Source organism: Callospermophilus lateralis, chromosome 4 (assembly GCF_048772815.1).
Source record: "Callospermophilus lateralis isolate mCalLat2 chromosome 4, mCalLat2.hap1, whole genome shotgun sequence".
NCBI classification, from domain to species: domain Eukaryota; kingdom Metazoa; phylum Chordata; class Mammalia; order Rodentia; family Sciuridae; genus Callospermophilus; species Callospermophilus lateralis.
In genome coordinates, this window is record NC_135308.1 from 16,361,342 (window position 1) to 16,377,843 (window position 16,502).

General features: G+C 42.2%; 1 pseudogene; it reads left to right on the forward strand.

Annotated features, from left to right (window-relative positions):
* Positions 1 to 343: 343 nt before the first annotated feature.
* On the forward strand, positions 344 to 451 carry LOC143398650 (5S ribosomal RNA; annotated as a pseudogene).
* Positions 452 to 16,502: the final 16,051 nt, after the last annotated feature.

Sequence of the window (16,502 nt, forward strand, 5' to 3'; positions counted from 1 at the left end):
TTGAATATGCAGAAATAAACAGTAAAATTATTTGTCCCCCAGCCAAAGTGGGCAGAGACCTGAACTTAAATCAAACACTTTCAGATATGATGGAAGGCTCATGCTGTTTCGTGGAATAGATGAGGCGTGAACCCGGGGCTTTGGGAGCCAGGCAGAGCTGCTTATGTTCATAAAGGGTTTCACTAAAAAGTCAGGGAAGTTTTCAAACTAGATAGTGACATAAAAAAAGATCACTCTGAGGGGTAGAACAAGCAGGTCCTAGAGGTCAGCTAGGTGGCTTCTGGATGTGGCTTTACAGAAGGAACTGGAATGGGGTGGCAGCAGTTAGTCTAAAATGGGACTAGTCTACGGCCATACCACCCTGAACGCGCCCGATCTCGTCTGATCTCGGAAGCTAAGCAGGGTCGGGCCTGGATGGGAGGCCGCCTGGGAATACCGGGTGCTGTAGGCTTGGGATAGTAGGGGTTAGGAAAGGTAGCAGAATACAACAGTCATTAATATGGTATTATGTAAAAATGTGGATGTGTAACCTTTGTGATTCTGCAACTTGTATTTGGGGTAAAAATGGGAGTTCATAACCCACTTGAATCAAATGTATGAAAGATGATATGTCATGAGCTTTGTAATGTTTTGAACAACCAATAAAAAAATAAAATAAAAAAATAAATAAAATAAAATAAATAAAATGGGACTAAATGGGTAAAGAGAGAAAAAGGGGAATTAAAAAGGATATGCTAGTGTTTGAGCATGAGTAACAAACCAAGGGAAAAAAAATCGAAGAATTCCAAACTTCTAATATCTAGTTGTATAGCCTCAGGTAAGTCAAGGGACTCATCTGAACAAATGAGTGAAGAAGGAGAGACAGCAAACCTCCCCTCACAGAGGACTGACACCTGACACACATCTATAACTATTGGATATATAACTACTGGATAAATCCAGGGCTCTTAAGGACAATTTTCAAATGGCAGGAAAGATGTTCTCCATACATCATTATCCAAAGTACATGTTTGAAGACACAAATTGGGTGTCAACCTACTTTATATATAAACAGAGATATGAAAAATGATGGTATATGTGTGTGATAAGAATTGTAATACAAAAAAAGTATATGTATAAAGACACGAATCAGCGTGCACATACTTTATATACAAAGATATAAAAAATTGTGCTCTATATGTGTAATATGAATTGTAAGGCATTCCACTGTCGTGTATTTAAAAAAAATAAAATCAATTTTAAAAAGACTATTTAAAATTTAAAAAAAAAATACTAGAAAATATCTAAATACTGCACAATGGGGGAAGAATTAAACAAATTATGAATATCATGTAGAAATTAAAATCACATTTGAAGAAATTAGTTGTTTATGATATAATGTGGGGTGGACAGAATCATAACACATTACTATCCAAATATTATTAAAAATAAATATATGAATGGGATAAAGAAATGATTAAGAGTGGTTTCCTCTGGCTGATGGTAATATGACTGATTTGTATTATCATTTTTGTACTTTGTACTTTTCTGCAATTTCCAAAGTTTGTACATAATGAGTCTCTACTGTTTTTATAATGAGAAAAAAAATATTTAGGAAAATTAAAAAAAAGAAGAAATGAGATCAGTTGTGTTTAAGATGTTCATATCTGCTATGTCCCTTTTAACTATTTCTCAGCGATAGCACATAATGAATAGAGAGGCCACATCCTTCTGTGTCTGACTTAGAATTCTATCCCTTGAGTGGAGTAGATTCTAAAACACAGCAAAGGGGGACAGGTGACCTTCACAGGAGAAAGAGAATGGAGCTCAAGAAGAAGCTGCTGGAGCACATCTAGATAAATGCCTTCACTGGAAGGAAATTAGAGTACTTGTCAGTGAGGTAGTCTGACCTTTGGGAGCTGTTTACTGCTCAGATAAATAGAAAACCAATTCCGGAAGTAGATAAAAATGCAGTTATGTCACAATTGCAAACAATGCTTCAAGGTTTCATTGTACAAAGTATTTCATAAGGTTTGCTAACCTCAAGGAGACCTTTGCCAGGATTCCTCTTGGTTTACCATCAGGGCTGCAAAATGTTTTCAGCAAGAATGCGTTCAGGCATAAATGGAAACCACCCAGCCGGTGACATTATGAAACACCTAGGAGTTGAGAACTTTTTACAAATTTATATATAACTAAGCATAATTTGGGGGAGGAGAAATGTGCCCTCGAGGAAAGCAGTGATTAAAAGCTAGTAGAAGAGTTATCTTAGAATTTTGATGTGGATCCATGGTAATTCCTGTTTTTGTGCTTGGTGAACAGATGATATAAAACAACAGGGCCACTCATTTGAGAAAATATGGGGCAGTGACTGAGTCTTCTACTAAGTGTATTACCTCACATGACCTTGTACTCTCACTTGCAGTGAAAACTATGGAAACTACCTTTAACAGATAAGTTTCTGACAAATGGAGGATTCCCTTTTATTTATATTTGATTTTATTTTACATTTTCCTGTGAATTGGTGTTATTTCCCACCAAATACATGCTACCCAAAGTTCAGAGAACTCTCTTCTAATTTCTTTTTCTCCTCTCTACAATCTGCATTGGCCTTGCCCATGCTCACCATCACTCTCTGCTCTCACTCTCACCCCACCATATCACTGGATGAAGCACAGCTCCCAGAAACCCCCACAAAATGCCCCATCTGGGAAGAGTCAGGGTGCAGCCTCTCCGTCTGGTCCCAATAGGATCAACTTGACTATATACTTTGGGTAACATGCTAGTTGTCTCGGTCATGCTCACATTTGTAAACATGACCTAAAAGAAAATAAATGCACACAGTGATTAGTGGAAGAACCTGAATTTCTTATTTCTTGGCTTTTGTGCCAAGTAGGCAAAACTGTTTTGTATACTGATGAAGAATTTATCCTAATTGTAAGATTTTTTTTTTTATGTGGGTTGTCAAAATAAACACTAAGATTATTTGCTGACATCACCATAGAGGAAGGCAGCGATGTTCAGAAAATAAAAATTCACATGTTGATAGTAACTTTTTAAAAGATGAAGCTTGTTGGAGTCTGTTTGCATCTGTACAGTATCTAGGAGGAGGAAGGGCACCACTCCTGGGAAGGAGGGAAAGAAGGACAGAGAATAAGAGCAGAATGAGAATTTATCAACCTAATCTATAGAAACGAAATAATTAGGCCCAAGATGGCTTTTCTGCCGCAGCCCTCTTGTTCTGTATTTTAACATGAATGACTGTTTAAATAAACTGCAAGTCACCATACACCGTATGTAATTGGTATGACATCTGGGGCTCCGTAAGAGGCCACTGTTTCTCTAACTTCAGCTCACCAGTGCACTTCCTGCAGTGTGCTTTGGATTAACTGTCAGAGTCAAAGGGTCCAATTACTCTCTGGCTGGTTTTAGAGTCTTCTCCCTCTCCCTCTCTCTCTTTCTTTCTCTCTCTCTCTCTCTCTCTGGCTAGCAGAAGTGTCCCTTCCTGCACTTATATCACTCCTACATTGGAAAAAAAAAAAAAAAAAAACTTAGTCTCTTGCCAAACACATACAAGCAGAGAGCTAATAGGGTTAGCTACATCTATTTATAGAAACTTTCAAATCATTTTGCAATCGATACTTCCCACTTTGCCTGATTACATGTACATTTTACACCTTTTCCATGACAAGTGAGCCAGGATTATGAGCTTTTCGTCCATGACTTGGCATATAGAGAGAAGGAAGATGAGGAAGAAAATAATTTGAAGATTTTTTGCGGAGAGAAGGGACTGGGATTTTACTCTGTTGTGGAGTCTGCTGGAAGAAACAAAGTCACTAACGCCAGGCAACTTAACTGAATGCGTTTCACATTTTAAGTTTCAGACACAACCTGAAACCCCAAGAGGAACCTCTCCAAGGAGCTGGCAGATCCGAGCCTGGTAAGTCACTGCTTTGAACTGAAACTTTCTTCTGAAGCAAAGCACTAGAAAGAATATTTTAGGAGGAAATGTTTGGGTTCTTAAAAATTCTATCCTTTCTCTATACATGATTGTATAAAAAGAGGAGTCCTCACATGTTGGGGGAGGTATCTTAGGGTATCTTAGGGTATCTTCCCAGACTGCTTTGTGGTATGTTTTATTCTTGGTTTTGTCAATCTCAGTCCAGTGTGACATAAAATCAGATTGCCATGGACATGACATTTGAGGATTCAGGCAGCCAAAAATACTGTGAATGATGAAATATAGCCTGGTTAGATATATGGGGAGAGTTTTCATGAACATTCACAGAGAGATGATACTTTCAATTAGAAAACTGAAGTCTGCTTGATTCAGGAGACCTAGTTTCATTAAAAATATGGAATAGAAATTTTTCTTTTTGCCCTTTATCTAATAATCTCATTAGTGTTCGAGAGATGAAATCATAGCAAAAACATTGTGTTGGTGACAAATAATTTTATAAAGAAAGCAGTATCTAGGAATAAATGTTGAAATAAGATACCATCTATTTCCAAAGAAAAGATGGACATTTGAACTCCAAAAAGCAGAGTTAGAAAAAATACTTTTTCCTTTCTACTTGTCCATAAAATTTTCCTTTAGGTCTAGAATCAAATCCTCTAAGTTGGTGTTACATGCCTCTTTGCCCTCAAGTGAGTGGGGAACGCCCGCCTCAATGTGAAATCACTGCAGCTTGTTAAATGCCAAAGAGAAACTTCTTAGCCAGACAGATCAGATCACCAATTACCATGCAGAGCAGTTGCTAACCAACAGGAAATGTCACTGTTCCCTTTGAAGACAACTGAGGACCACATAAAGAGCATAAGCTTACAAATAATTAGGAAAAAAAGATTGGAAAACGTGCAACCTCATGTGATGCTTTATGTTCCCATGGAGAACAAATATTATGGTGCATGTCATCAATAGTAATGACTAAGTTTCAATGTGTTAGGATTGTGTGGTATGCAGATGCAATGTCTGCCTAATTCCATGATGACAATGACATAACTGAGTAGGATATAAGATAGGAGTGAGACTTCAAGGACAAACGAGGGCTTGTGGAGGTAGCAGGAGGAGATGACTTCTATATATATGTCCCTTTGCCCTCATGGAGTGACTGGGAAACACCTAGATGTGAAATCCTTACAGTTTATTCAACACCAAAGAGAAACTTCTTAATCAGACGTATCAGATAATCATCATTTGACATGCAGAACAGACCCTTGGGAGTGCTGGAAGCACTTATGGGATGTGATATGTTACCCCTCTCTGTCCTGGGAATTTCATTTCCCTGAGATGAGAGAAGGAATGGAGCCTCTGCAACCTGTTCTGGGTGCTTTCTTTATCCCTGAAAAGGAGGAAATAAAACTCCCAGGAAGGGATCTGTTATGTATGTGTGTGAGGTATCCCCAAAACTCACGTGCGACGATGCAAGAAGGTTCAGAGGAGAAACGATTGGATTGTAAGAGTCTTAACCCAATCAGTGATTTAATCCCCTGATAGGGATTAACTGAGTGGTAACTGAAGTGGTAGGGTGGGAGAGGTGGGAACTGGGGTGTGACCTTGGGTATATATTTGTATCTGGCAAGTGGAGAACCCTCTCTCTACTTCCTGATCACCCTGATGATAGATGCTTCCCTCTGCCACCCTCGACAGCCATGAGGTTCAGCCTCAGGACCTTGAGCCCTGAGGAATGGAGCCACCCTTCTATGGAATAAGACCTCTAAAACCTTGAGCCCTATGGTAAACTCTTCCTCCTCTATAATTGTTCAGGTCAGATCCTTAGTCATAGCAGCAAAAAAAAAAAAAAAGCTGACTCAAACAAGATCCCAGCCATGCCAGATAAACAAAGGGGCTTTATGGGACTCTCAAGGGTTCCTTGGGTGGGTCTCAGAGCGCCTGTGAACTGCCTGTACTTTTATGCAGAATTGTAAAGAACTGCTTCTTGGCATAGAAGTAGAACATTTGAAAGAAAGGAGTTCACACACATGGAGGGCAGTGGAGAGTTTGAACTAAAGCTGCCTTTGAAGCCAGGACCCCTGCTGCCCAGCACTTACCCTCTATCTTAGGACAGCCTGATTCAAGACCTCTCTGCAAGCTTGGTAGAGAGTGTCTGTGTGTGGGGAGAGAGAGAGAGAGAGAGGAGGAAACGACTTCCTGCCCTTTGTAAACAAATACTGGTCAGCAGGGAGATTTAAGAACACTGTAATTGGGTTAGTCCTGCCCTTGGGAGGAACTGAGGGTGTCTGAGTTGGTGAGATGAAAAGTCAAGTGGAGAATCAGAATCCCAGATCGATAGGATAAGAGTAAAGAGGACAGGTGTTTGCAGATTACCTGAGAATCAAGGCACCGAGAGAAACTGGTACCGTGAGAGTCAGAAGCGCAAGGGGCGGGCAGAAAGAAAGGAATGAATGGCCATGAGTGATTCTGAATTGCCCTGCTGTCAGTCCTGTGTATCCACGCACTGGGGGAGCTGGACGTGGCCAAGCGCTAGATTAGCAAATTATTTCCCCAACACCAAGGCTATGTAAACTGTACCTAAGATCTTAAATCATGGGCTGAGATTACCCAAAATGTTCTCCTCCAACCCCCTCCACAAGGACAGTGAAGCCCAGATATTAATTCAAGATGTTATAAATAATTAGTGGCAGTGCCAGGCCAGAACCTGTCTACTCTTCCCTAGTTCAATGGCTAGTTCACCAGGTGGCCATCTTTGCCACTCCTCTCTGAGACCTTCATGTCCAATATCATTGTACCTCGTTTATGTCTGTCACAAACCTCAGGTCCCTGGTCACCGGGATCTCCTGTACGTTATCTTTTTTCCTGTCATGTCTCACTCTTCCCAAACTCCTGGCATCTATGACCATGCCCCCTGGAACTCAGAAAGAAACAGCTAATTTCCTCATCTCTTCAAATCCATCTTTTGAATTTTCATTTCACTGGCTTAACTGACACCTGAGTCCCCGTGTGAGGACCCTGAGGACCCTGCTTATCCTCAGCTGTCTCCGTGTGTGTGTGTGTGTGTGTGTGTGTGTGTGTGTGTGTGTGTGAATGAGATATCTTTTCTCCTCATTATTCCACGGACACCCTTTCTCCCTTATCCTAAAATCTCCCAGACTGAACGGAATGCTGTATCATATAGGATGATTATGAATCCAGCCGCTACCTCTCCTGCTGAAGTCATGAGCTTGGGTCAAATACATTCTAGGACCTGAAATTTCAAGTGCTACCTTGACATCTCTGAGCCTCACAGGGCCCCAAATTCCTGACCATGAGGTACCTAGCTCTCACTAGATATGCCTCCACTCAGTAGGAGAGATTCTCCATCCAGCAAGTTCCTTTATCAGCCTGACCAGCTGCACTCCTGGTCCTTAGCCTTCCAGGTTTTATTTTTCTGCTGACCTGTGAAATTATTCCAGTAAGTCAATAATATCCTCAGTGAGAATCAGGGGTTCCTCAACCCTCTTGTTACTCCAAAACCAGGGTCCCACAGTCTCTTCCAGTTCACTCAGTTCCCTGGGTGGCCCTGTTCTGTGTGGCATGGAATGTGCCCCTCCCCTGAGCTGTGAGTACCTCTGCCCAAGGTTTGATTCTTAGACCTCTCCTTCTTCCATGTATGAGCTCTGTCTTTGGGTGGTATGATCCAGCATCATGGTTTTGGATAGCAGTTACATGTTGAAAACTTCCAGAGTTTTACATCTACCTGGGACCTTTCCCTTGGACTTGTGATTCTTCTATCTAGTGACCTACCTAACATCTCACCTGGGTATCACATCAGTTTGGGTCCAATCTGAAGTGCAGAACCTCTATGAAGCATAGGGAACGAGGGATTTATTATAGGGTGGGAATTGCTGCAAATGTGGGAGAAGCTAAAGAAAAGTTATTGGCTCAGTCTCCGGTAATGGGACTGGCAGCCAGAAGGAAGAGTTGGACCTGAAGAGGAAGAGAGCAGCAGCAGCACTAACAGGAACCCATCGTGAAAATATGAAACTGGACCTGACACACCGCCTCCAGCTTCAACATGATGACCTGCCAAAGGAGCTGGCCGGCTTTGCCAGGGGGCTCACATACCCCTGCCCAAAGAGTCTGCAAAATTAAAAGAGGAGATATAATGGGAGCTGGAGGAGCTTCAGACAGAACTACTTACTATCCCAGGGCAACAAGGCGGTGGGCTCATCAGCCGCAATGTGTGCAACCTTCAACAGAGCGCCAACTTCATCTTCAGAATGTGGTAGCTGCTGCTTCACCTCCACCTTCCAAAAAATGGCACAAATTTATTCATGGTTCAATCAGTCTGGAATCATACAAAGAAGAGCACTCAGGGGAATATGGTTCTGTCTCAGCTAGATTGGCACTGATCAGTACCCACATAGTGTCTGAAGGACATCTCAAACTTAACATGTCCCAAACCCTGTCCCTAAATCTCCCTCGGCAAATCATTTTCATTAACATTATCCACTTTGTTCCAGGAGCTTCAGGGTCATCCTTGACTTTGCTTTTTCTTTCACACCCCAAATTCAATCCTGCAGGAAGTTCAGTGACCTCTGCCTTCACATATATCCAAATCTGACCACTTTGTCCAAGTTGTAAAAATTTCCCACTTAGATTTTGCCGTAACTGCCCAACTGGTCTCTCTGTTTCACTATTTGCCCCACTCCCTCCATATTTTCAACACAGCACACATGACCCCTGAGACAGACCACATTCCTCTGCAGCTCAAAACCCACCAATGGCTCCTTGATTCACTAAGGGTAAAAACCAAATCCCAGTGATGAACATGAGGAGACTTATTGGGCTATGCTGCCTCAGCCTTCCAAGTTCAGCGTTCTGGATGACTTTAACCAAGTTCATAGTTGCTCGACAACACCTGAGAGAAGTTTTAAAGCACGGAAAGGAAGTCACTTGCCAGAGGACTATGGCATTGTTCCTTGTCTCTGCAACAGAGAGGTCTAAGGGAAGAGAAAACCACTGTTTGCTGGGAGAAGAACTTCCTCGAAAGTGAGACAGGTGCTAACAATCCTTGGTGATCTAGGTGATAGTCACAGATCCCAGAGGCAGCATTCTTTGGAAATGGAAGGCAGAATGAGGAGAGGTTTATTCAGCAAATGAATAATTTATAGTTGAAATTAAATGTTACTAAGCCTTTTAAAAATATCATATGCCTAGCACATGGGTATTGTACTCTAGTGATTTGTAATGTGACTGTCCCCTTAACTAGGCCTAGTGCCACTTCAGAGCTGGGACAGGATACTTTTTTTTAACCCTCCCATTTAAGTTTTACTAACTTCATGAGGTGGATTTTACTACTGCTCTTGACAGATCAGGAAACCTTGGTGCAGAGAGAGGGTATGTACTCAGGGCTGTTTAACCAGTGAATGTTGGAGCCAGGATTCAGCCCAAAGGCCATGCACTTTCCCAAGCCCACTGTTCTACTAAGGTGTCCAGAAGGAACCCCTGGGGCTCAAGGCAGATGTGTCTGGGGAGCATATGTTTTGCATATGTGTGGGCATATTCACTAGAGACAACAAAATCTCATTCATCTCTGGTGGCTTTTGCCTCTTTTTAACCTAACGGCAGGGCCCTTGGCCTTTCTCCTGGGTACCCACGCAGGGTCTCTTCTGTCTAAATGCCCTTACCCTTGGCAATCATTATCCTGCTACTCAATTTCCCTGCACTTCCTTCTCACCTGGAAAATGGACGTGTTACATCCCTCCTGCATGAATGGTGAAGAGTAAGTAAGAAATGAACTTTTGTTGAGTGCTTGGTGTATACTAAACACTATTCCAAGCAAGGGATTGATGTATTTTATCTTCACAACCCATCTATAAGTAGGTATGATTACTGTCATCATGGTCACTTAAGGAGTGAGAAAACTGAATGTCACAGATGAGGGTCTTGTCCAAGGCCACACAGCTAACACAGCGAAGATTCAAATGTGGCCCATGGAGCCCTGTGGGTCACGATGCCATTTAATCTATGCTGTATTCATTTTAAAATTAATTTAAAATGATTCTCAGAAATAGCCTTGAATATGACAGTAACACAGTAGCTGCCACCTACTAAATGTCCCCTTGTCCCAACACTGTGCTTTCTGCCTTGCTCCGGTGCACGAGCAGCCCCCAGAACCTCAGTTATTATGAGGGTTAAGTGAGATGAGAAATGCCCACACATGATGGAAGACTGATAAATACTAGGTCTGGTTTCCACCATAGATAAGTCTTCATGCCTTCATACAGAAACTTCTCTGAGTTTTCAAAACATCATAAACATTTTTCCATGTCAATGCTCATCAACAACATGCATCCTCAAGGGCTTTGATATCATCTCCACTTTGCAAAAGCTGGTTCTTTAGGGTGGGAAAACAAACAAACAAACAAACAAAACAAACAAACAAAAACTAAGGTTTACAATGGTTTGTGAACCTTCAAAGGCCCACAGTATGTCAACAGAAATATATCTGTACCTCAAAATTTCATGGGGAGGAAGGAATAGGTAGAAGACAATCAGGATAAAAGGTCTAAAAAGTCTCCTTAGAGGGTCGGGGCGCAGTGGTACACGCCTGTAATCCCAGCGGCTCGGGAGGTTGAAGCAGGAGGATCACAAGTTCAAACCAGCCTCAGCAAAAGTGAAGCACTAACCAATTCAGTGAGACCCTGTCTCTAAATAAAATACAAAAACGGGATGAGGATGTGGCTCGGTGTTTAAGCACCCCTGAGTTTAATCCCTGGTACCAAAAGTCTCCTTAGAGGGGCAAGAGTGGAAAAAAAAAAAAGGTTGAGAAACATTGATCTACAGCATCATTTTAGATAAATAGGACTGTATTCCTTCACATGAACATAGCACAATTTATTTAACTGCCATTCCATTGTTGAAAATTGAGAAAGTTTAGTCAGGTGCAGTGGCACACACCTATAACCCCAGCAACTCAGGAGGCTGAGGCAGGATGATTGCAAGTTCAAAGCCAGCCTTAGCAACTTAGTGAGACCCTAAGCAACTTAGTGAGATACTGTCTCAATATACAAAATAAAAAGGGCTGGGGATGTGGCTCAGTGGTAAAACATCCCTGGGTTCAATCCCTAGTTCCAAAAAAAAGGAAATTGAGGAAGTTCCCCCCGACACACACTCATCACTATAAACAACGCTGCAGTAAATATCCCTAGTTAATATTTTGTGTATCTTTTAAATCATTTCATTAAGAACTATTAAAGGAGGAATTGAAGGTCAAAGCATCTTTCAGGGCTTCTGATACATAGTTTCTACTTTAGGCAGTTTCAGAGAGATTTTCAATTCAATTGAACATAAAACTAGAGGAGAGAGAAGACATTTCTTCCAACAACCGAGGCTAATAAATCCACCATTACAGTGAGATGGGACTTTTAAAAGTCACCGCAGATCACCGTTTCTCAACATGTCTTTTGTCTGGAACATTCTGAAACATATTTTCACTCGAAACATTGCCTTGTCCTTCAGAAGAGCTTCCTTCCATCTGTAACTTGTTGGTGACATGCTGGTGCATTTTTATTATGTAATGGGAATATTGAGTAAGCTGAAGTCAGTATGATTCCAGCCAAGACTCACTTGATTCTCTCCACCCACTGATCCTCAGACTCACTTTTTGTCCCCAGAACCTTGCAAACTCTCAGATGGACCCCCCGGTTTTCCCAGGTCCTCTTACTCTGAGAGAACCAAGTCTTCAATAACTATTAGTTTCAAGAAGAGTCTCATTTCAGTAACTAAATATCCAATCTAATGGAAAAAAAAATCGAATCTCCAGCTCCCTCAGAGAGGTGCCGTCTCTCTCCTGGAGGCCTATTTCATGCTAGGAAGCCAAGGGTGGGATCACGGGAGCTTCCTCTTTGTAGGGTTCCGGGGATTTTGTTGCATTCAGATATGGTAAGACCCACAGTCACAGAAATGACTGTCATGGCGGAAGGAACTCACAGTTCCTAGAAACAGGAGGCACGGCATGCCACCCTGGGGCCACATGAGGAAGCCCCAGGCTAGTCAGCAGGCAGAGGGAGCAAAGGGGAAATGTGTGCGAGCACTTTCATTGTGGTTTCCATGGGAACGGGACAGGTTAACAGGTTTGGGATTGACTAGTTGGAAAAGTTCCAGGGGGTTCTGGGGTATAAGGGCAATCTCTAATTTTTCCTGGTACCTGACCCTGGAGTGACTAGGACAGGGAAATAGTGGCCCCGAGTGCAGGAGTGGTATGGAGGAGGTGGAAGGGGTGAGGGCTTTGGATCGGGCCATCTGCCTCTGAAAGGCACTCGCAGGGGATGTCATTTGCTATCTTTAGGAACCAGCTAACCTTGGAAAGGCATCATCTCCAGATTCAGCAAGAACACAGATGTCAAAGCATGGGGGGATGGAAAGGGACATGATTAATACCGTTTTGTTCTCTTTTCTCATCTTGCTCTTCTGCTTGACCTCTACCCAAACCCAGAGAACCCACTGCCCAGGAAGTGGAGGTGCCTGGGAACCTCCATCTGAATCCCATTAAAGTGGTTGGTGACTTTCCGGTGGCCATTTTTAGCTTCTTCTCTTCCCTGGGCCCTTTGATTTAGTCGACTCCAGACTCTCTCTGCTGAAGTGAGGTAGGCTGGCCCCTGGAATAAGGCCTTAGAGAAGCCCCCCTTTTGTAAATAACTGTGTGCAGCTCTTATCTGTGAGGGAAGAAGCATGCACCTGTGCCCCGCCATTGGTGGAAGGCAGTGTACTTCTCATACAGTTGCTTTTCTGCCCCTCTCTGCTCAGCCCTGCTTGTTCCCAGATCTCCAAGCGGGCCTACTGAAGCTCCTGTCACACTTGTGGCTGGGGGAGGCTTCCCCTTCCCCTCCCAGGGCAGGGTGCAGCTGGCAGAGGGGAAGCACAGCACAAGTCCCTCTGGCTTCCTCTTCATGTTCAATCCTTTTACAACTCTAGTTGGCTGAAGCTTCTAGCTTTGTGAAAAAATATTTTCAGATCCTTGCCTAGGTGGACTTGGGCATTTCGACAACATTTCAAATCTGTGGTTCCTCAATCTTTGTGGCAAAACTAGTCTGTTCAAATTAAAAATAAAAATAAAAAATAAAAACCACTAAAGAAAAAGGGAAAACGCCTCTTTAACATGATGTAATTTGCTGAGACTCCTAGGCTTTCAGAGGAAACCACACTGACCATCTGAAAGGTGAGTCAAACACTCATTTTTCATCATCAAATCACATCAGCAGTTATACCTTATTTGCTCAGTAATTTAGCATCGTATCAATGCTCACAAGTCAGCTCAGGTATGTCTTCTATCAAAAGTATATCCCAGTATTTTTATTTCTGGTTAGTTCTTTAATCAAAGCAAGAGTTTGAAGCCATTTTATTTTATTTTTTTATTTTTTGTAGTTGTAGATGGACAGCATGCCTTTATTTTATTTGTTTATTTTTATATGGTGCTATGGATTGAACCCAGTGCTTCATGAATACTAGGCAAGCACTCTGCCACTGAGCTACAGATAGAATAAAATTATTAGAGATTATATTCAGTACCTATGATTTGGCCATTAGCAACATCAAATAATAGAAATTGGAGGTTTTAAAGCTTATTTTAGGTCCCAACTTTCTTTAGATAAATTTGATTGGCCTATTAGGCTTAAAGGGATTTCATTCTGTGCACATGTAATATTCATTGGATAATCTCCATCCAATGGCTTCTTCAACATTTCCTTTCAGAGCAAGGCTTGTAAAAACCAATGAACTGACAACAATATTTCCAATTTTATTCCTAGAGTGTGTTTGCTTTTAGTGATTATCTTAGTCCTTTTTATATCACTGTAAATGAATACCTGAGACTGCAATATATAAGAAAAGAAATTTATTTCTTGTACTTCTGGAGTCTGGGAACTAAGTCATAGTGGTGATACTATCTTCTTATTCATTATTTTCATTTGTAATGTCTAGATTTTTTTTTAAAACCCTGACTTAAATTATGGAAACAATTAAAATCTCATATCAACTGAATAAATGCTAGCTAGTAAATTCAGGCATTTATTTCTCATTGCAGCAAAGTAGAGTATAAGGCAGTCCGACGACTTCAAACTACAGATAATATTTATTAACCAATAGAAAGCTAGGAATTAGGTAAGGAGGTAATAGAAGGCTTGAGAGCTAAAGCAATAAGCTTTCTGGTTGAGCTAGGTTGTCCTATATATATAATATATATGTCTTAAATAATTTCTGATCTTAAGAAATGGCTTAGTGAGTCTTTAAGACATTAAGCTAGAATTCTAGTTCATTTAGTATCAAAATCTACCTAGGTGTGTGAGTTTCTTCACATCTTGCTTGGCATTACTTATGTTAGTTAATATGTAATTAGTATATAATTTCCCCCTTCTTAATATGTTCTTAGAAAGGAATGATTGACTGGTATCACTTCTTCCGGGGAAGTATACACAGTTCACCTGTGTATCCAAGCGTCACCGCTTCCCTTTACCTGAAGGTAGCTTCTCTGCTGGGCATGAAGTTGTGGTTTGAGGCTATTCACATATTTATTCATGATGTTTGTGATAGCACACATTTCACACTTTCAGTTTTATAAAGGATTGTTGCACTGCTGGGTCAGTGTCCATGTGGTAACCCGTTTTCCCATTTCTAATAAAACTCTGGCGTCTTAGAGCATACTGTTTTCTGGACTTTGTAGGAAGCAGCCAGAAAGCAGTGTATGTTACCTGATATTCCCCTGAGTCTTGCTTCCTTGAGCTCTCCGTTTAGTTTGGCATGGTTTTCCTCTTGTCTTGGAGGACAGTAAGCCCCGGAAGGGACACAGGGCATCACAGGAGGGGGCACTCTGCTCCCCACATTTGAACCTGCAGGTCACAGACACCTGCTGAGAGGTATGGCAAGGTCTCTCAACAGCTCTGGTGGAACCCAGGCAAAAGGGAACCATGTCCTTCCCCTGGCTAATGCTCACAGTGTCCCCTGGAAGCAAAGTGGCCGCAGCCATGTCCCATTTCAAATCTAAGGTCCCAATCTGCTGTAGTTTCTCTTCCAGACAAAAGCAGTGCTGGTGAGTGACTTCCGCCTGAGCATCTCATTTAAAAGTGTCAGTTTACCGGGAGGCATAGTGACTAGAGGAAGATGCTTTAAATCAATAGGAATTTTTTTGGGTTTTCCCTAAGCTTTGGTCCCTGAAGGCCATCCCCTGCCCTCTCTGTGTGAATTCACTTTGCTCCCATCCCCATCTCCCTCAGCCACATCTGCTCTGGGCAGACCGTATGGCTTCCTGGATTATTCAGAGAATGAGCTGTGAGGTATTCTTATACCTCTCTTTCCCTCTTTTTTCCTCCCCAAGTTAACATATCTTCATTCATTCTTTCCTTCCCCCTGTCTTAGGGAAAATGAATTTCATTTCCTTCTAAAATATTTTTTTCCTTCACTAGTGATCTTTCTCCTCTCCCATCTTCTCTGGATATTTATTTCATTTAATTTTCCCCTTCTTCTCTGCCTATAATCATTTATAAATCTTACCTTGTACAAAAATCTCCTCCAATGTCACTTCCACAATGTTATTTTCCTGACCCTCTTCTTTACCATACTTCTCAGAAAACAGCCTGTTCATTTCTCATTAACTTCTAAACCCTGTGAAACCTGATTTGGGTGCTCACCACTAGACAGCCATGGACGCAGCACAGCTTACCCTCTCCCAGCTGCCAAACCCAGTGTCCTTCTGAGAGGCGTCTCCCTGGACCTCCCTGCAGGTCTTCCTTCTGGACCTCCTCCTTGGCTCTGGAAGCTTCTCCTCTCATCCTTCTCCCTCCCTCCCATCTTGCCCTCACCCCTGAAGAGTACCCAGAGTTCTCTCCTGAGGTGGGAGGAGGTGAACCTAGGGGTGGGGGGGTCCAGCCATATTGTCCCTAGTGACTTTTCTAGGTGAGGGTCATCCTTTGGTGTCTGTTTTACCTCTTCCCTAGGTTACTGAAGAAGGTAGAAAATAGGGAACACTAAAACCAGGAAATCACCGTTTTTGTTTCCTTGGTAGGACCAGGAAGTGATATTTGATGACAGAGGCCTTAACTGTTCTCTTGGTCATGTGCTGGCTATCAGGATGGGTCAGAACACAGAGGGTTTATATGAGGACGTGTAAAAACCTTTATGTTAACTCAGAATGAGAACCAGAGCTAAGCTGCGCTGCACGGGGTGCCAGGAGAGGTCCCAGGGTGGCACATCCCACTCCAGTAGAGGGACAAATACTTTTGAGGCACAAGAACTGTGATTTTTATTTACAACTTGTGATACTCATTTCATGTTGTCAGGTACCTCTTTGCCGTGTCCTTGAGAAATGTCCAGGAAATCGCCCAGAGCAGCTTCCCTGGGTCTTCAAGTGTGTGCCCTTAGATGGCCTCCAAAGTGACCATTGCTGTTTGCAGATGTGTGTGGAGACCGTTGTCACTTGCCTACTTCTCATGTCAGCAAAGTCTCCTTCCTCTTCCCTGTTGCTCACGAGACTATTTTTCTGGAAACCATTAATAACCCCTGGAAAATTGTGCTTTCAACTCTCTTC